Genomic DNA, 22,500 nt, shown 5'->3' with positions numbered 1-22,500 from the left:
TCAACTTCTTTGTATTCTCTTCTCCCTTGGACTAGTTAATCCATACCTGTCATGGGTGGAAAGTTATTTATCTGACAGACACCAGGCTATCAAATAGACAACTGACATCTACTCCTTCCTTCCTGTATCTGTAGGGATTCCACAAGAATGTATACTAGAACCGCTCTTATTTAATATTTTCATTAATGATCTATGCAAATCAACCAAGGATGCCTCTATAGTACAGTATACAGATGACTCAACACTCATATGTTTAGCTAAAACTATTGAAAAGTTAGAGCAACTAACATTAGAAATCCCTCCTCTCTGTAGAGGCATGGTTCTATACTTTCAGCTTCTATTGATTCCCCCTAAAATAACAAACTTCTTGTACTTCTATAACAATCCAAGAGAAGAAACCCAACTTTACCATAATCTTTTTCAATGACACCACAATTGAAATTGTTACACTCTTCAAGCTGTTAGGAGTAGTAATTGGTGAAAATATGAAATCTGAATCAACAACACTGTCTGCACTACAAATTGAATTCATTTTAATTGAAGAAGCAAATGTGGCCTCCAAACTTATCTACAAATCCCCAAATGAACCTACTAGAAGTGTGCTATAACAAAATGGTAATATTTTCAACAAGTCCTGACTTTTCACCTGACCCTGGGTAGCTTCATTTAATTAGATCATATCATACTTTAACCTTGTATGAAAGCTTGCAACAACTCCTTTCTATACTCTTAATCAGTCAGTGTGTGTTTACTATACTAGCCACTGATGAATGCAACCAAATGACTGAACAAAATGTCCTTTCAACTGTATTGTTTATTGTAACACACTGTGCTCCTTAAAGTATATTTACTTTTTGCTCCGTTCTTGGTCTGGAAACTGTACTTTTGACTCTGTACTGTACTTTATTAACATGTATATTGTATTTACTACATTTGCTGTACTAATCTTTTTGGAGCTTTTCTCCCCAGGCCTCCACTGAAATGAGATCCATGGTCAGTTGGACATTCCCTGTAAACAAATGTAAAATAAATAAATGATAAATAAACCTACCATACAGTTCATACCATTGTTTAGCTCTAAAAAAGCACCTTTGATTAGCACTCCCTCCCTGCTTGTCTTACTCTTAGGTGAATATGACACATACTGTAATCCATAACCCTGAAAATGGCCAAGCATAGCCAATAGTCTTACTCGGTATATTCATAATAGAACCCTATGATCAAGTGATAAAGGCTTACTAAGTTTGACCAAATCAACTAACTTGGCAGGAGAACCTTTATTTTCATGTCTCAAAAATGTGAAATGCTATTCCATTCTCTTTAAGAGTAGACTCTTCACATAAATCTCTTAAAAAGTACTAAAATGCATCTCATGGATAATTGGACTTGCTTTTGCTCCACCCCTGGCTAAAGTATTATTTCTTCTCACTTAAATATATATTTATCAGTCTGTGGCAAAAATACATCCAGCTACACCACCGAGATCTACAAACCAAAATCAAATAGTATAAAATCATAATTATTTTGCAGTTTCTCTCCAGTCAGTATCTGTAGCAAAATCATAGAATTATATCCTGACATATAAACAGAAATCATACATTTTTGCATTTGTATGCAAACTCAAGCAATATCTAATTTAAACCTACAGTTATCCATTTATAAAGCAAGACAGCTGTATCTTTCAAAATTTGTGAAACCTCGTAAAAGTCTTTAAATATGATCAGGTGAAATTAATATTCTCTCTCTACCCCTACAAACTCTTTAAATATCCAATGAGTTTACTATTTACCACTCACTATTCACTGAATTAGATTATGTGTTTCTAGTGAGACTGCAATTAATAAAAAAAATTGTCAAAACAAACTTCTACAAGGTAATTACTTGCCTAAAAAACTGACAGAGACAGTTGAAGCACAGTACCCAATCTTTAGAGCAAAATTTAAAGAACAACTTCATAAAAGTAGCAACTGCTTCTGGATTGCTGGTTAGATGTATTTCCACTTTTCAAACTTTTTTTAAGCAAACTCCTCATGCAGTTTTCTACTGACAATGTAATTCTTACGGGTCTACTTCTAAATCCCAATGCCCATATGATCGAAATTTAAAAGAACAAGATGAAAATAACAAAACTGAAGAAGGTAAGTAAACACTTGTCAAATATAAATTAAACTCATGCCAAGGTTAGTAAACCCACCTAGGTAGGGGGCTATGCCCTCCACCCCTCCCCCAATGTGAGGGTCTGTGCCCCACACACCCCACCCTAACTATATATACCAACTCTGGGATTGCACTACAATGCAGAAAAGGACATTGGGCAAGTGTTTTCTTACCCTGGGAAAAAGTCAAAGATTGGGTTTCTTCAGTTTCGTTATTTTTGTCTCAGGCTTTTAGCCGTCAATCATGTGGGCATTGGGATTTAGAAGGAAAACCAATTCTTAGATACTCACCTGCTTTTAACTCTTCTCATACTTGTTTTCACCACCTCATTTCTTTTCCATAGTCTTCCTAACTGATCTTTAATTCTGTCCTTTTCATTATTTTCTCTACAATGGCTGTGTCTCTTCTTTCTGTCCTTATTTATCCCTATTTCAGTCTTTCTATTTATGTAGCTCCCTTTCTATCTGTTCTGTATTGCAAGCTGACCCTTGTAACTCATCTCCCTTACATTCATCATCTAGAGATCACACCTACTGTTTTCATTCTCAACTTGCCATTGTTCATTGATTATGTAGCTCATGTAACCAGCTTGACTGAAATGGCTACCATCACTGTGATCTGATTTCTTCTCTTGTATGTTCTCTAAGAATTGTATTTTACAAACCCACTGTTGCCTTACCCTCATACTATTTAACTTAGTTATATTTCATATATTTATGTAAAGTCTGCATTTGTAACCAATAACAGATCAATTAATTCAATGTAGCCTTAACTAGGCTGAGGTTGTGCCTGAAAAAGGTCACTTCACCAGTGCACTTACACAGTTAACAAAGTTAAATAATTAAAACAAATACGTTCCTTTCTATTCCTGCCAAAATCACAGAGACTAGCTTATGTTCTTAAGCTTTTCCTTGTCCATACTTCTCATTAAATCTCTTTTGACTTCACTACCTTCCGTGCCATTCTCACACTGTTATAATCACTCTAATCACTTCCTTTTTTACATTTTTTTCTTTAGTAGGAATACAAATTCTGCACCTTTAATCATCTCTCATTACACTGATTTATACTGTTCTCCTTGTTAGACAATTTGACCTTTTTGTTTATTTTGTAAATGTTTTAGGATAATTTTACTGTGTAATCCCCACTGCTGTGTGATTGTACTGTATGAGCCATTTGGCAGTATAAACATTGGCTCTAGGAGATTTAGTCATGATTCACTAATGTTGATGTTAACCATCCAACTTCCAACCTCATATAAAATGCTAAACAAAGGGGTTGTTGACAATGATGTCGATGATGTCAATATATGTATATAAATGTCATTACTTTATTAGCTTAATCTTTTCTTTCTGGGCCTCCACTGAAAAGTGGATGTTTTGCTCAGTCAAATTATCCTGCTAGCAAATGAAAACAGACAAACAAGCAAGGCAAGCAAATAACTAAACAGTTATAAAATAAGAAATGTTTACATCATGTTACATTTGAGAGCATTGCAAGTTAAAATTATTATTATAGGGCTTGTACATTAACTGCACAGATGTCTGGACAGGATGAATATATGAATTTACTCTAGTCCCACAGTATATAGCAACAGCATTTTATCTTGTCTGTAGCAACTTCAGTGTACTTTAAGATTTTTAAAACAATAATGTGAGAGTTTTGGTCACCATGAGGAGTAATACATTAGAATAATTTTACTTACTAAAGTGTTTGGCTTTGCTAGAGATCACACTTTAAAGCTAATTATTTGGATGTGAGTGTTTGACCTGAAAACCTAGAATGAGAGACTCAAGGTTAAATTTGAAAAAAAAATGTAGAAATGTAATTAGAAATGTGGCTCATTTGAGTTTGAAAAAGACCCTTTCCCTAAATGTTCAGCAGCATGAAATGGCAGCTTTGGAAGAAACTGAACATAACTCTTACTTAGATTATTGTAGAACTTCTAAAATTAACTCCAAAATTAACAACAGATTATCTGACTATTCATTATAGTGTAACTCTAAAACAAAAAATAGAACAATTCCTCTCCAAACTCTCAAACTGCTTTGAAGATGTATATGGAGTTAACAAAACCTAAAACAATCAGTTCCTGGCTTTACTGTTAACTCAGAGGCAAGACACACTTTCACTATAAAAAGACAATCATCAGCTAAATTTCCCGAGCCATTTCCTTTATTTAAGAAAAGTACACCGGAGAAACAAAATCCAGTCTCATTAGCTGGGCAGAAGTGCTCATGAAATGGTGTGATTGCATGCTTTTGATTTACAGTTATATTGTGACATAATTTCTGAAGACTGGCTAACAATTACAGATCATATCTATTCCTAATAGCCCTTTGCACTGGCTCACAGCATTTAATGTTGTACACCAATGTCACTTTTTTCTGTTTTTATAGAGGTATTTACCTTTTAATTCGGTGCAATTTTATGCTAATTTGGTATGTTTTTTCTGGTTGTGAATGGTTGGATGGCCTACAGCTTCCTTTGCACATTTTATTTTTCAAGTTTTGGCTCTAATAGAAATGCTGAATAATTTAAATTTATTTTTGTTTACAATTGCTACATGATGTGATCAATCTATACTTTATGCATTTTTTCACAGTTGTTGACAGTCACTGTATTATGCAGAACCACCAGGAATTGCCTTAATATTGTATAAATGTGAGATGCCTTTAGTATATTTTTTTTTGAATGTGAATGGGCTGTGAAATCCTTCAAACATATACATTTTTATTTGAATAAAAATAAAAGTTTAAATGTAGAACAAGTTTGCTACAGTAAGTGTTTTTATCTGGTTCGGAGTATGAAAAATTATTAAAGTTTGGCTGCTTCATTGAATTTTCGTAGCCATTCAGAGGAAAGGTGTTATTTAGAAATGGGGTTCCTATTTTACTGGGAGAAGGAGAGGCAGACTTTAGTAGACAGGAACAATGGAGACACAATATATTCCCATTATTACTGCCTATATTCCATCTAGTATGGCTGAGAGTGAGCAGATTTCTGCATTAAGAATCTCTATAACTTCTCAAGAAGGATGTGCATTTTTTTTTCTCTTTTGTGGACCTCTGCCTCTTTTACTTGCTTGCCATCAGCCCCTTCCTGGTCAATTGGCCCTTTTATTCCATAGAAGGGATCATTATTTAGGCAACTATCAGGTGTGGTTTGGAGTTTTTCATTTATGGCTCTGCATCTCTTTTGTTTATTCTCAGTTCATGAGGGAAGAGGAATGCAGTGGGTTGACCACACTGGCTGCATCTCACTTCCACAAGAAACATTGTCAGTAGGCACCCATACCCTCCTCTCCTCAATAATGGGTTGTGGTTTCTGTCATCTCTACCAGAGAAATCATACCCACCAATGTGCAGACAAAGCACCCCCTGTTCCACCAGCAGCAGCAAGCAGGTCATTCCCTTTCACTCATCTCACACCCTGTCTGGCTCCTCCATACTGAGAAGGCTAAACAAATCCTGGTCACCTGGCTCACAATTAGGGTTCCATCCCTGTTGCACCATGCAACTAGGCAAAGGGCATGCATTTGGAGGAGGTGACCAGAACATATATATATATATATATACATATATATATATATACATATATATATATATATATATATATATATATATATATATATATATATAAATATAAATATATATATATATATATATATATATATATATATATATATATATATATATATATATATATATATATATATTTTTTTTTTTTTTTTTTTTTTTTTAAGTAGAGGAAGTTCATTTTGGCCCTAGGGCATTCAAGGTCTCTCAAGGTCTCTGTATCACATATAGGTATGGTGATTTGTATAAAGAACTGAATGTGCCAGCCCCTAAGAATATGTGTTACTATCCAAGTGATAAAATGCTAACATCTAAAGACTATACACATTAACTTAGCTGTTTAAACCTATTCTGCATTTTTTTGTCCCTGTTCCGCACATCCACTTACATTCCGCACATTAACTATCAGCTGCTGCCAGCTCTTTTTCTTTTTCCCTGGGACTACCGGACATGTCAGAGCCATGCCTGAGCTCAATATGACCCCTCTCTGGGGCTCGTCAGGAGACTGAGGACAGTTACGCATTATTGCCATCTTTTGTACACTGCGTTAAGGTCCAATAAGACTCCTTACTACAGCAACACAAGGGACATGTTTCCATACCTTCTATAGCTAGGTCCTGTCTTGCATCATGTACTTTTTAATAAAACAAAAAAAAACAAAAAACATATGAACCTTGGACTTACCAGTCCCACAATATTTACTAGGTCAAAACATATTGTCTTTCTCTTTGTAAAATATAAATATATGTTACCCTGTTTTCTCTCACTTATTTACAGTCTTCAGCCACATGTAAATAATTTGAAACCCAGTTTTGCAGATTTAACTTCCACAGGAAGAAGAAGGGATGGCAGACTTATTTAGGGATAGCCATATGCATAAGATAAAAACATATCTTTCCTTATCTGAAGATGCAGCCTCCAAAAGTGTCAGATCATACTTGTCACAATTCACATGCACAAAATAATGGAGTATAACACTAGGCTGCATATAACACAAGGCTGCGCATCTTTACTGAAACTTCATCAGTACTTTAGAATGGATCATCACTCTAACAAGCTTTATAGGTGAAGGATTTTAATATCCACTGTCCTAAATTCAGTATCAATGGAATAAACATCATCTGAAAAGATGAGACCCTACTATGGACTGATTCTGTATCCAGAAATATGATTAGAAAACCAAAATGTAGCATCAATTTACAGTGAGTAATCATCAGTTACCAACGCCTTATCAAGGCAGCTGGCATTATCGCAGTTTCTTGTAGTGACCTGTCACTCACCTCTTATCATCTACAGGAGATCATCAATGAAAATGCCACCCAGGGATTTCAGCGTAGTGGACATGCCATCACCTTAATGAGAGCTTCTTAAATGTGTGCATCTTATCTATTGGCTGAACTCAGTTGAAACACTTTCAGATGTTGATTTTTGTGCATAAAAATAATGCTAGGTTCATTGAACAACTTAGCTTGTCTTAACCTTATTAGAAGATCAGATGAAATGTTTTGCCAGTGCAGTGAATGCATATTGTGTCCCTTCAAGGTAATAATGTCATATAGAAGTAACTGTCTAAGAACCTTTACTACAGAAGGATGCACAAAATCCTATCATGGCTGTAGACACATGAAGAACAGATCCGAACAGGTCCACTACAATTATACAGAGAAAAATATATCAACATTTCACAGCTGTTCACTGTATTTGCTGCATGATCATAAGACATTCTGGAAAGGTATCAATTTGTGTGTCAAAAACAGCCCAACCTCATGAAACCAATACATAATTCTTCTGACTGGCAAACCCCATAATTACAAAGAACAAGAATTTAATTAACTATTTTGTATAGCAGTAATAGCATAAAATGATCAACCTCCACCTTCTCCCTTCCCCTGTAGATAATGTAGAAAACATTTTCCTTCTGTAGCTAACTGTGGAAAAAGAAATGATTTTTCTATGGGATAACATCCAAAACAGATGCACATGCAATCCAATTCAAATAAACCAGTATTGTGGATCATGCATCGGTCTGTTTAAGGAAGATCTAATGCCAGGGGAGAATGCCATCATTGACTCCATTCATAAAGTCTGATTTCAGTTTAGAACTGTTTTATACCTGCTAGTTACTCATAAAGGATATCATACATTTTGACAAAACTGTTCTGTGCATACTGTGTAAATATACAATTTAGCCATTCTGTCTTCACCATATAAAGGTAAAAACATTTTTTTGAAATAAATATTCTTGTTTATTCTCCAGTTACTAGTGACCTAAGAATCAGTTATACATTTGAATAAGAAACAGAGGTGTACAGAGGACATAAAACTTCTTAAGTAATTGACAGTCTTCTGTTCACTGAGCTATTGATCCAGGTTCAGATATCTGAATAGATTCATAACAAATAATATTATAGTGGATCATTCAGAAAAGGAACCAACTGCTCTTTTAGTGCCTTTATATTAAGAAGTTGAAACTCTCCACCTAATTAGTTTAGAGTAAAAAAATCAGCTAAAATGACATTAAATGCATGCAAAGCAATTGTGCATACATTGGACACACTTAAATTCATATATTATGATGTTTGCTGAAACTATGAAACTATATTGTAGTCCTAATGATGAAACTGAATTATTTTGTAATGTTATTATGAAATCAGCATTCCAAATATGAACCAGCAGCTTCATTTCATCGCTATAGTGTGTTAATCCAAATGTTACACATAATCTGAGATGATAGTCTAGATGATTAATACCAAACAAGACATATATGTTTTGCAACTCAATCTAGTTAGACATCCTAGACATGTCATATAACAAAACTATTACTATCTCTGGTTATTATATATGCAGAAGTTTCATAATTTTAGTGACCTGAACAGCATTGTTTTACTTATCATGTACTATTGAATAAAATATCTGTTAACATGCTGTATGGAGTAACACACAAGTATTTCATGTAAAAGGGGCATTAACTTAGTGGGACTTTTCTGAATAACAAAATTCAATACATTAGGAAATAAATGCATGCATAATTGGGGTAATTCAATGCCATTCTGGTGTGTGATAGGCTGAGCTAGAATATTAATTATGGAAGTCAGTGATACTGGAAGATCTTTTTCTGTACACTTGAAATTGGTTTTATTATTACAGGGTTTCTTCTTTTTCTAGAAAAGATGAACCTGCAACAAATTATATGAAGACACTAACATGTCTCGCTGCATTAAATATAATTGGATCATTAAGGGAACACAGAGAATTCTGTACTGTTCCTTATTGTTTCAAATGTTATTTTTAATCGACAGTAATGTTCTATATTTCACACTTACTGAGTTGTTTGAATTTTCTCTGACACAGATCAGATGTTTCTGATATCAGCATCATGACATGCCATTAATATGTAACCAGAGACGGAACAGGATAACACAGCCCCACATCCTGTTCTACCTATAGCCCTTCCCTTCCTTTAACTTACTATCACTTGTAAATCTTTTATTTTCTCTCTTGCCTCAGATGCCTTACAGCAGATGTCACTCACCCTCCCTGTTCTTAGCACTAGAAGCCACTACTCCTTGTCAGCTTTATAACGGCTGTCTCAGATGTTAGTTACATGTCCAGGGGGCTGTGGCTGTCAAGCATTATATAGGTATTAAGTGCCAGTAGAATGAGTGGAGTCAAGGACTCCCAAAGCACAATATATATGAGCAAATGTTGCATGACAGAAACAACTTTCAGCTTCCATCATTAGAACATAGGTGAGGTTAGGAGGGTGGCTTAATGGCTAAGGTATTTGTCTTGCAAACACAAGGTGCAGAGTTTAAGCCTCACAAGGGATAATTGGCTAGAATTAAAATAGCTCGCAAAGGCAGTTAACTTAATACCAACCTATGAACCAATATGTTTTACAGGTCAGCCTGCTCCATCTTCTAAACCAAAGACTGCTAGAGAATGATGCCTCTGTTGGATAGTAAAGTACATTATAAATGTATCTGGAGCCTTAGTTACCATAGAAATATCAAATGCATCTGGGCCCTCAGTATACAGCTGTCATATTTGCTATCACAATGCTTTTATCTCATGGTCTTTGATATATGTAGGCTCCAGAAAGTGCATTTGGAATTCTGGGCTGTAATTTCTTACACTAGCAATCAGGTACAATAAGGTATCAGCAGAATACCACATAAAATGTAACATAAAACCCAAATTAAAGTATACTAATATAAATTACGGTACCCAAACTTTAGCAACAAAAAATAACAGGAACAAGATGATGAAGGAAGGGACCATTGTTAAAGAAATTGCTCATTGCTCACATCAACTAAACTCTGCTAAGGAAACAGCTGAATTGAGAAGACAGGATAATCAGATGGGCTTGTTGACAGAGTTAGTGTTAAGGTTAATGCAATTGATAAGATAATTAAAATTGTCTGTTTATAACCAAAGGCTTCTAATATATTCTGGACAACTGAGAAAAACTGTTAAATAAGAATTTTTAGCATCTTTGGGTTTAGGTCATCACATCCATGTTTTTATATCCATCAAGTGTCTCGAACTCTCCTGTGAGTTCTGCGTAAAAGTATGCTGATTGAATTACTTGGTTTAGACCTTTGTCTTGCATGAAGTCAGGAACAAAGGTGTGATAATTGATAATGCCATCATGGCCTTCATACTTCTTAACCTCCTAGTGCAAGAATTCTGGATAAAGCCAAACATAATGTAGGAACAAAGGTTGGGGCAATTTTTAAATATTGTCCTTTCAAACTATAAAGATGGTAGAATAACATTTTGCATTAAAGTGCATTTTCTGAAGGATGTGAAGTCCGTAACGCAAATGTCTATCATTATTTACTCACTTCAGTCCTTAATGATTGGCCAGAAAACCACAGAATTTATGAGGAATAAAACCAAAAATATAATATCAGGCAAAATCTGGACATTCTGCAAAATTCAGGACAGTAGAGAGATATGATGCCCCTGTGAATGACCACACAGAGGAGAACAGTCTCCCGGTGGTATGACGTCTAGCAAAAAAACTGTCTTACCTGATAAGCAATTTGAATGGTAATGAGAATGTGGGTTTACGGCAATCTTAATCTAGTCTTGTAATATGCAGATCAAATCCCACAAGGGAAGAATAGGCAAATCCTTAAGATATAAGACCTGTTTAGAAAAGCCTGACCATTGTCATTCCTGCCAGCATCAGTTTCTAAAGAACTCAAGCTGGCATGACCGACAAAAGTTCCTGTTAGAAGAATAACAGAGCTCGGAACTCCAGTGATGAGCAAAATAGCCCAGAACATCATGGAGACACACCTACGTACAAATAATATCAACACTGTGTCATTAACTAGCAAATCTTCTGTCATTAAGGAAATAGAATTTCATAATGGTAAGTTTTCTGTTCTCTTCACAGATACATATGATCTCCAATGAAACAGTTCCTTTATGGGGATTAAAGTGCCTCTGGCAAGCCGTTTGATAGAGAATGCTGAAAAAAAGTTGCAGGACCCTGCCTTGATGCTGCAGCAGGAAGATGTTTAACTTGAGAGTAAGGCCCTGGGATGACTTTACTCTCTAACAGAAAGAAGAGACATGCTGTCTTGACTATCCCAGGACCAGTAGGATCATTTTGCATTTTCTCTCTTTTTTGCCTATACATGAACTTGGGCAAAACAGAAATAGAAGGTGAGAGATCATATGGAAGCACCCTGCAAAACAGGAACATCTGTAGATTCTTGCACTGTCTACTGGTATTTAATCCACATGGCTAGACTTTTTAGGTCAAATATTACAATGTCCTCTGCCTGGCCTTCCCCAAATCCTCATTTGCTTGCATCACTAAAGCATTCTTAAGCCAAACACCTAAATGCTGGAACTCCATTCCATCATCATTTTGAGAGATATCAACTCTGAACAACATTTACTTTAAAAAATGAAGAAGCATTATATAGATGCTTTGGCTATGTCACTTAATAACATCTGACATTGCAGTTTTTTATACTAAGGCAAAGTTAGGTTAATCATTGTGGTTTAGCCACCAATACCATATAAGAAAAGACCTTCAAAGTGATAGTAGGAGGGAGGTTTACTTTAAGAAATACAGACAGTATATTTTCAACTTGTATTATGCTAGAGGGAAGGAAAAAGAAATATAAGTTAGGCAAAAGGAAAGAAAAAAAAAATGAGAAGTAATAAGGAGGACTGGTGTGTGACTTGATTAGACTGGTTTGGTTAGATGTTTGTAGCTAATGACTCCTGAGGTGAATTTAGAGTTTCCCATGCTTTCATCTAATTCAAGTAAGAATTACTTACATAAATATATATGTAACTGATTAGTCAGTTTTAATTTTGGATGATTAATTTGGATATTTACGTAATGCATTGCTGCTGGTACTGTGTATTCTGATGAAGTCCCCAATTTATAGGGACAAAAGCACTCAATATACTTTTATATTTTTTGATGTGTTTATTAAAAGTGAGTAGTATTTGAACATTTTAGATGCTTGTTTTCAGTGTGTTTTTCTTGGTTTATTGGTGGTTTTAGCATACTTCACCTGTGATTTTGGTAAAGTATGAATTTTCCTAGGTTGTTACACTGTTTATTATGTGGGGTATGCTTGTTTCATAGATGGCAATTTGCTGAGTGATGGATGTATCCATAACTTTGACATACAATTAGGTCTTTGGAACAGGTGTTAATTAAGGTTTTTTTTTTCTTGCAGAAAAGGAAGATGCAAGAGTTGACATTGCTTGGAAGATACAGCACAGATCACCTCACAAGAGCATACAAGTCATAGAATAAAAAAAGGGCCTGAAAAACATCCAAATAAGAGCAGTCCTTTAAACCTTTGAGACTTATGATTAGATAATGCCGGTATCTTTCTTGCTAGGAAAGTTGCTTAATGCTCTGTACGCCAAGGGGACCAGTCTGGTCTATGATATGTAAATCATCCAAAATACATAACACACATTCCAAGACATCTTCAAGGACAACCTATCCTGCCAACCCAGGAAAGAATATACCACCGCCACCCACCTCTATGAAAAAGTAGCCAAAACTGAAGCTATGCTTCCAATGCCCTATCAAATAGCCTCATCCCTCGCTTCTGTACCATTTCACTCCCTCATTCCGCAAGATCCTAAGGCTCTCCTAACTCCTTCTATGTTTCTATATCATACGCTTATGCTACTGCTCTGAATTAACCAAGTGAAATACTAAGAAATCCAACTTAAATTCACAATCCCCATTATACCAACCACACCAAATTATGAGTCAAAATCTAGCCAATTCTGAGAAACTGCACAATTGAGAGGCATGCAGAAAGTCTCCAAACCCCCCTTCCACTGCAATTACAACCTCGCATGCAATTAACCAGGTGCACAAAACAGTCCTGTGTAACTTTCCAGCTCTGTCTTTAATGATCTACTTCACTTTCCTAGAAACTACCCAACCATTAAACTGCCCAATATATAAGCCTAACCCAGAACATACTGCCATGCCACCTGTCAAATCCTTTGACAGTTTGGGTAAAGGCCTGCCCTGAGAACAACCCACTGTAGACTACAAGTGACCAGCGTGCATGCCTTGTACTGCTAATGGTTACTCACAAGAGCACTACAGAGCCCTAAACTACTCCAGTAAGGGACCACTCACCACCAAATGCAGAACAAATCCAAACTAAATTAACATTAACAAAACAAATAACCCAACCCACCCCATTTCATAACCATATCTTCATATTCTAAATCAAAGACAACTTAATACTAACCAGTGACACCCAACATAACCTGCAATGTCATACCCCCACCCCATTAATGTCAACAATATAGACAAGCACAGGGAAAACTAACAGTTACAGCAAGCACACCATAACATATCCACCATACATCTCTGAACCTCTCCACGCAAAGTTCTGGACCACAGTATAAATAGAAGTAAGTAGCATAAAAGGAAAATGAAGTGCTTGCTGCCAAATTAGGTTGCCACCCTACACATGACAATAAGTTACCCACACTCCATCAAGATTTAGGATAGTAAGCACCAACTGGCACAAATGCAAGTCCCGCACCCCATAACATTTCAACATCCCACTCCACCTCATTGCAAGCAATCTGGACAAAGTAAGAAATAACCATGTAAGTGAAGCACCAAATTATGGCACTTATAAATATTGCTATGACAAACTGAGCAAATTTACATTTGCATTTGCTTGCATTTACTGAAAGTACAAGATCTTACACTTAAGCATCTGTCAATACTTACCTGAATTTGCTTTCACCACTTTCCAGCAAAAAAACAAACAAAAAAAAAAAAAAAAAAATCACTGTTATCAAGCAAATTCTGGCCCTTCCATGACAATCTGTATAATTGAGAGGTATGCTGACGAACTCTCAGGTACCACACCACCTTAGCAGCAACCAGAATCAGCACCATCATCACACCAACTCCTTCCTAACTGCCAAAATTAACCAGCTGACTCTCCAATGTTCAATGAGCCCCCCCCACCCCCTGCACCGGAAGTGGTATGTGGTGTAGAAGTCCATATGAACCTAAAACTCACCAAGCACTTGCTTCCCGCTGCTGTTCATCTTCTGGTGAAATGGGCACCACAAAACCTGTCAGGAATTAATGCAACTGGTCAGCTACATATGCGTGGAAACCACAATGGGTCACAGCTCACGAAAAAAATCAAGGGGAACCATAAAGCAATGCCAATCAATGAGTTAACTGAGGAAAAGAAAACCACATAAAACAACCATGGTGATGAAGAGCAGTCACAAACCTGAGCGCTGAAAACATCTCCTCAATAATTAAGAGGTCACCCTGCCGCCTATACATGTGAGAGTCAGCTAGTGAAAGAAGGGGAATAATGTAAAACCACACGCACACTAAATTCTCTCTCATTAATAGCCATAATGTTACCCCCCTCCACAACAAAACGCCTTACAACATAACCCTACAGTGCCATACACACACACACACACACACACACACACACACACACACACACACACACACACACACACACACACACACACAAACACACACACAACAGACATACTAAGTTAAGCCATAAAGCAAAGCAAGACCACAGGGGTGACAGAAAATGACAAGGCATAAAGCACTGCATTGCATCTAAGATGGCCCGCAATCAAGCCTCCAGTGAGGCACATTAGATTACTAACAAAAGAAGAAGTGATCTGCAACATGCATCTTAACATGAAAGATTCGGTGACCACCTGCCCTAAACATCATCTATACCACTAAACAACATTAAGCCTTAACCCCATGAGCCACTACCTGCTCCATACCCCCCAGCGATAATGAGCCCATAGTAGCACCATTTCTCATCTCCGTTGTAACCTAAAGCATAACCAATGGCCTATTTAACTCAATTAGCCAACTGTACAGCAGCAGAGAGGAACCATGAGCAACCTAGGGACTCACAGCAGCTACAAGCAAATCTTCAGCAACCAATGCCCCCCTATATTTTGACCATATCTCTCAAACTTCTTAGAGCAAGAATTCTGGACAAAGCCGCCAGTAAAAGTGGGACAAAGGCTCAACATTAGGGACAATGCTTAATTATTGCTCTTGCAAACTTAAAAGTTGATAGATTAACAGGCTATTAGCATGCATTTTCTGAAGGTATGAAGTTCGAAACTCAAATGTCTGACATTAATTCTAACTTTAGTCTCTAACGACTTGCTAATAATAGCCAGAAAACTGCAATTTTACAACAACCGGACTCAACACGTCATGCAAAATCTGAACTTTCTGCTCACTGTGAGAACTGCCTTCGGATTTCCTGTTCATTCCTTCTCCAGCATCCGTTAAAGTGCCCTCAGCAGTTCTACTCTGAGTGCTGCACTACCTGCCACTGCAGTAAATACACTCTCTGTAGCTAGCAAAAATCTCTTTTTTTTTTCTTTACCCCCTTCTCCTCCATGCTTAAGAACATGCAGCGTAAAACTCAAATGCCCAATATCCTACTGGAAACCCAGCCCCCCTTGCCTTGCCACAAATCTAACCCCTGCACCTGTCCTTAGCGACGGAATTCAGTGACTCAGTCACTACTGAGAGGTCTTTCTCTGATGGCTGCCATGAAAGCCCACGAAAGAGACAAAAAAAAAAAAACTTCCTTCAACTGTCGCAAGCACCGAACCAGCCCAGGCATCAAATATATTCTCTGCTACCCCCCAAAATATCTATTTATTACTAAATATGTCCCACTCAGACTTGGTACCCATCATCTAAACCACTGGCCTAAACAGAGCTCCCTGACAAGAAAAGGCAACCATACTCTTCAAACTCTTAACCGGAACTTTCGCCAAAGTCATAAATAAATGAATTGCCCACAAGTAAACGCTTCACCATTGCTCCCAAGAAATTTAGTAGATATACAGAATAACAGGCTGTGCACTAAAGTCAAAAGTTTTACCCTTCATTACCCCCATACTCACCTCCACAGTCACCACTAATAACCATAGGCCTTCCTTACCGACCACGCTCTTACCTGTCGTCATGGACATACTCTTGCTCTGTAGCAAGTTCATGCCAAATGTGATTGGTTGACCCAACTACACTAGCCTAAACCTCCTAAGCCCCTCCCCATCATTGTCTCATTTCCTCCCAACCATCCCTGCCTCCACTTAACCCTTTCACCTTCCCAACCCACTTAACTCCCCCTAATATTAACCTAACCCCACCCCCATGAAGATGTCCCGGGACAACTTATTTTGTTGCCAGATTTCATTTATTCATATATGTCAGTCTCAGAATGAAAACATTTAACATTTTAAAAACATAAAACGTGTACTCATGTACTACAAGGAAATTCAAGCTAAGTCTTCAGAATTAGTGATTGTTTTACTGTTGTCAGAGCTGCCTTGCTGGAGATGATCCCTTTTTGTTGCTGGCTTACAATTTAAAGACATTCACCTCTCCCCTTACTCTTTATCAGTCAAGGTTCCCATGGGCACTTCAGCTGGGGAAAGTGTCTTTCATTGCTTGGAATGTCATTGAGATTAATATCTACATTATGTCATTCTTATGCCTTGTCCCTATGTTTCATGCATTTTGCTATTTCATTTATTTACTTATTTATTTATTTTATTTCCTTATATTTTTTTTTTAGCAAGGTAGAGCTCTGATCACAATAGACCATTTTCAGGTGCAGCTTGGATGGAACAGCAAAAATAATAAAAAAACAACAATGGAAAGAAAGCACACAGGTTATTAAAATATGTTACAATACATACATACTATGCATAATGAGATTAGATAGAAATCATGAAAATGTTAGCACAATCTGTAAAGGCATTGCAGTATGCAGGGAATATGCAGTATTTTCAAAGGGGTGAGAAGAAAGAGAAGATAAAAGAGGGGAAGGGAGGAGGGGTGATTGAATGTTACAGGATGTAATGCGTGCTGCCTAAAGAGTATAAGGAATTGGATACAGGCTCTGCTAGAGATTAGGTGATGTGACTTGAGGGAAAGGACTTAAATCATATTCCTAAATTCATGAAAGTAGTTCTGTCTTTGTAAAGCACATTTCAGTTTTTGCCTAAATTTCATCTGCCCGGTAGTGCAATAGAGGTATGAATAAGTAATGCATCATTAACATAAAGTAGAATAGCAGTAAGATTAAGTCCTGTAGTTTATCGGTAATATTAAATTACAGATCCTTTATTTCTCTGTGCAAAGTATACTTTAGGAAATCCATAGAAGATTTCTGAGGTCTCTGTACATCTCTCTGAGTGAAACATAAATGATGGTTCTTGTGGTTGAGTTCCACTTCCTAGTGTTGAACTCTCTGATTACTGTTTTCCATAAGAAATTAGTAGTGGTGCAGTTTCTAAGAGTGCCTGCAGTGAATCCTTTTGTTTTTGGAAATTCTTCATTCTTTAGTATTTGTTTAAGATCAGGGGTGTGCAGGGCTTGCCCCAGTTTACTTGGTGCAGGGGGTCTTGCCCGTGTGCAAAAATCTCTTTAAACATTTCCATTAGACTGGGCTCCCAACAAACAGAAATGAGTGATTTGAGACCTCCTGAAGCTGAACATAGAGGACTCATAGGTGAAACTATTGTTTTGTGACAACTAATTGCCATCCTAAAGATGTATTTAGATATTTAAACTATGAATGTGTGTGTGAACACCGAACACCTCATACCCGTAATACCAGTTCAATTACAGTACAGTTTTGTTTCATTAGAAATAAGCTCTGTATGCATGTTTGTGCATATGTATGTATGTATGTGTGTTTTTATTAATTTTTTTTCATTTGTTAATGAAGGCAGTCTATTTGAGCCATTAGCCCCTTTACAGGGACAGTCTAGAGAGAAAAACATCAACTGATATTATTACAGCAAAGTACAAATAAAAACACAAATGTTTACATAATATCTAGGTATCTACAGTGACATTATGTCTGAGACAGAGAGAGGTAAAAGGAGTCATATGAGTTTATTCGATAAACTCTGCTACTGTGCATTTGATTTAGTTGTAGAGGTTAATGCAGTACTATAGCTGAGCATATGCTGGTGATACATTTAGCCAAAGAGATAAGTGAAAGATAAGGAAGCTAGTTTTGATGAGATCTAAACTGCAAGAAGTTGTTAGTATTAGCAGGGAAGCTCTTAATGGCTACATGAATAAATTGTTAGATATATTTTAGGGGAGAATGTATATAATACAGACTGGGGTAGTACAGATGAGGTGGTTAGGTTTCTGTGCAGATGCAGATATGTTACTTATATGAGGTTTGTTTACATTTGGTTATACCATTCTTTCATTTTAAATTGTAGTGTGTCATGATTTTGTTTTCCTTATCTGATAAGAGCTTTCTTTTTTTGATGCCTCCCTTGATCTTCTCCTATATGAGCTTTCCATGCTTCACTCAGCTCCTCAACCAGCAACTCTTTACTTTGCTGTAATAGTCAACTCCTCCCTGGTTAGATCTGACCAAAAATGAATTGCCATGGAAATCCACATCTTAACCACACCCCCCGCACAGGTAACCACCATGAAAAACTTCTCCAAAGCTGACTTTGGGCTCCTAAAAACAGAGGTGGCTAACTTCACGGCAGTGATGTCAATGGAAAATAGATGCACGACTGCATTATCAAACACCAATGCAATGTACGAACACGTACATAAATGCATGGAACTAGTCATACCCAACAAAACCAAGATGCTCTCCTCCAAAAAAAGGAAACCTATCTGGTGGTCCCCTGCCATTAACAAACCCTAAAACAGAAGGAAGAAACTGCTTCAGAAAAAGGTGAAGTCCCAAGACTGGAAAAACTCCCTTATTAGCCTCAACAAAAAGTTGAGATCCCTCATCAAAACATCTAAAGCCAACTATGAAGGCAGAATTGCAGCAGACGCTAAAAACAACCCCAAAGCTTTCTATAGTTATATCAAGAATCTCCACGGCAATACCCAGGTTTGCTCTAAGTTACGGCACAATGGAACCTCCTATACTGAGCCAACAGGTATTGCCAACATACTGGCTGACAGATTCAGTACCAGCTTTACCCCTCCCACCCCCACTAAAGGACCAATCATAATACCGAAGGAATGCCAGGCACCCAGCATTACTGCAAAACAAAGATGCCAGGAATACAGCTTCCATGGGACCCAACAATATCCCTGGATGTGTTCTACATAAAATACAAAGTGAACTGGCACTGCATCTGTGTGCCCTGTTCAATCACAGCCTCACATCAGACTTTGTCCCTACTGAATGGTGCACTGCTACAGTCATCCCTCTCCATAAAGGCGGAGTGACTACAGACCTGGGAATTATCACCCCATTAACCTGATGAGTCTGATGTGTAAAGCTATGGAGTGCATCATCATGGACCTAATTAACAAGGACATAGGGAATCTCCAAATTCTAGAGCCCTTGCAATTTTGTTTTGTGAAAGGTAGATCATGCCTGCTCAACCTGGTTGACTTCTTTGAGTCAGTCACCAGAGCTGTGGATGAGGGCAAGGCAGTTCATAAAGCCTACCTTGATCTGGCCAAGGCCTTTGATACCATTCCCCCTTCAGGAATCATTGATAAACTGACCAAACTAGGCATCGATACCTATATCACTAGGTGGGCTCCAAACTGGCTCACAGATAGAGCCCATAGTGTGGAAGTAGCGGAATCCAAGTCAGAGTGCTGACCAGTCATGAATGGAATCTTACAAGGATTGGTCCTGGGTCCTCTCCTGTTTGGCATCTACTTCTCAGAAGTCCAGGCCAACACGGTGTGATTCTGGCTGACCAAGTTCACAGACAACTCCAAGTTTGGCAGCCATTATTATCTCCCCTAGTGATGTAGACATCCTACAGAAAGGCCTCACTGAGACCAATGACTGGTGTCAAAACCATGGCCTTAAGCTTAATGTTAAAAAATGCGTCATCATTCCCTTTGGGAAAAACTCAGCTCCCACTAATTACCATATTGATGGGACTGCACTGAACACTGAAGCCATTATAACAGTTCTTGGGGCACAGGTTGACAGCAACCTCTACTTCGACCACCACATTGCCACTGTGGTCAGAAAGTCCTTCTATGTGGCACATCTCATTACCAAGGGTTTTGCATCTAGGAAGAAAGAGGTCATCATCTCTCTCTACTCTTCCTTCATTAGGTCAGTCATCGACACATAGGACAGCTGGAAAGGCCACAAAAGTACTTCATGAAGAGGATCCTAGGCCTTAAACACATGTCCTCCATGGACAGACTCAAAAAACCTAGCTATTCTCATATCATTTACTAAGAGGCGATCCCTGCTTGACTTACAAAGCCATGTCTAACCCAGCTCTGTTAGAAATGCTACATCTAAAGAAATCCCAGTCCCTCCGCACCACATGTTCCAGAGACCTCAACCTCATTACCACAATCAACAGAACATGCTGGAGGGACAGGTTCATAACCCAGAGACTGCCCACGCTATGGAATGGACTTCCCATACATGTCAAGCAGTGCATTTCAATGAACCTCTTCAAGAGAAATCTTGATGAATGGATGGGAAATTGAAAGGTAAACCCAGGATTATTCCAGTGGCTCTACTTGATAGAGGTACAGGGAACTAACGTCGGATGGCATGATACCAGGATACTTCTATGGGCTAGGCTTGTAAAGGCTCCAGGGTCATTAGCCTAGTACACACCTATGAACCAATGAACCTATAAGCAATGTATCCCAGTTTTCATAATTTTCCTTAGCAGATATTGACCACATTTTTGCATCTCTTATTAGTAATGACTTTGTCCATATCCTAATCAAATCAGACTATTTTTATCTCCTGTAAATCCGTTACTTAACACTGGGCTTGATACCTCATTTATTTTTTTTTATTTCACAAGCATCATCTTGATAGTCATTGTATCTTTACCAAAAACATGCTATTCGAAATGCAAGCTAGCTTTCACTTAAAACCCAGCACTCTGTGTATCAAATCTTTTTTTTTTATCTTTAAGATGGTGTAACTTCATAGACAACATATTAGAGATTCGGGTGTAGGAAGCGACCTCCAGCACATTCCTGTGATCATTTGTGTTTGTTTTTGCCAAGACAATATAAATGGCGAGGAGAAGCTGAATGGTGGGAAAATGGCAGTGTGTCAATGTAGTCTTAAAACGGTTAGAGTACTCCATGGTAGTTATACTGAGCACTCCCATGGTGCATTTAACTCTAGAAGAGTTATTTGTGTTCAGTATGCTTCAAATCTTCAAAATCTTGCAAAGAACCAAAAGCAGTGCAAAAACAGAATTATATATCCGTAAGATCAAGTACAAATATGTTGCTGTGTAGGAATTTTCACAATACCACCTTAAATATGAGGACGATACCACCTTAAATATGAGGACTGCAGATACTAATCCTTAAAGGCATGTGGAAGGTCAAAACACTCTTAAATATTTTGAGAAGAAAAGAACACACCAAAAATTATTTTTGATTGAGCTTCTGCTTGCTGTACTCTGTATATAGAGGTCAGCAACCAAACAGAATAAATAGTCCTTTTTGTGCCTGACCCACAGCAAGTTATGGAAAATAAAGTTGTACAAAAAATAACAGAATTTTTTTTTTATTTCTTAGGCTATGTTTTTTTTTCGGTGGCATTTTTATTTCTTTCCATTTTCTTAGATAGCTTCAGTCAAATGAGTGGCAGTTGGGTGGTTTGTTATTGTTTCTTTCATAATGTGCAGCTGATAGTTTATGCATTTACTTTTAACATACAGTAAATCAAGACTGCCCACACAAGAAATGTTATATGCAGGTGTAACAGGATGCTCCCATTGTACCTCTAATTATTCCTTTTATTTGATGATATATTACCAGACAATATTTTGTATAAATTAGATACATTACATCAACAGACATATTAATAAAACTATGTGTTGATAATTGCTATTTTGCATCACCCTTTGCATCAGCTATATCACACCAATATTGTAAGAGATGCCTGTTCATGGATAACTGGAGGACACTCAAACTCAAAAATAAAGTAATAGAATTAATTTCATCTCATTTCAAAGCCTCCAGCAATCTTCTTCTAAGAAGCAGGCTATTTGAGAAACCAGATTAGATACAGGCACATTATCTTGTTTAAGTTCTAGGTTTGATCTGGTACTATTTTTTAAAATGAAATCAAAATTAATTAATGTCACAGATCTGGTGTTATTGCTAAAATTATCTCAACAGCAATTAAGTTAATAGATAAGGACCTGAAATCCTTCATTTCATACTAGAATGAGAGTTTGTCCTTAA

General features: G+C 37.3%; 1 long non-coding RNA gene across 1 annotated transcript in view; it reads right to left on the bottom strand.

Annotated features, from left to right (window-relative positions):
* Positions 1–16,275, bottom strand: part of LOC122815691 — a 196,126-nt gene extending 179,851 nt beyond the window's left edge. Inside the window, exon 1 of the long non-coding RNA XR_006366987.1 lies at positions 16,194–16,275. This is a non-coding gene — a long non-coding RNA (uncharacterized LOC122815691). The remainder of the gene's footprint in view (positions 1–16,193) is intronic.
* Positions 16,276–22,500: the final 6,225 nt, after the last annotated feature.

The sequence above is a fragment of the Protopterus annectens genome, chromosome 11.part0 (assembly GCF_019279795.1).
Source record: "Protopterus annectens isolate FY-2018-M chromosome 11.part0, PAN1.0, whole genome shotgun sequence".
In the NCBI taxonomy this organism is placed as follows: Eukaryota; Metazoa; Chordata; order Ceratodontiformes; family Protopteridae; genus Protopterus; species Protopterus annectens.
This window is presented reverse-complemented; position numbering and strand designations above follow the sequence as displayed.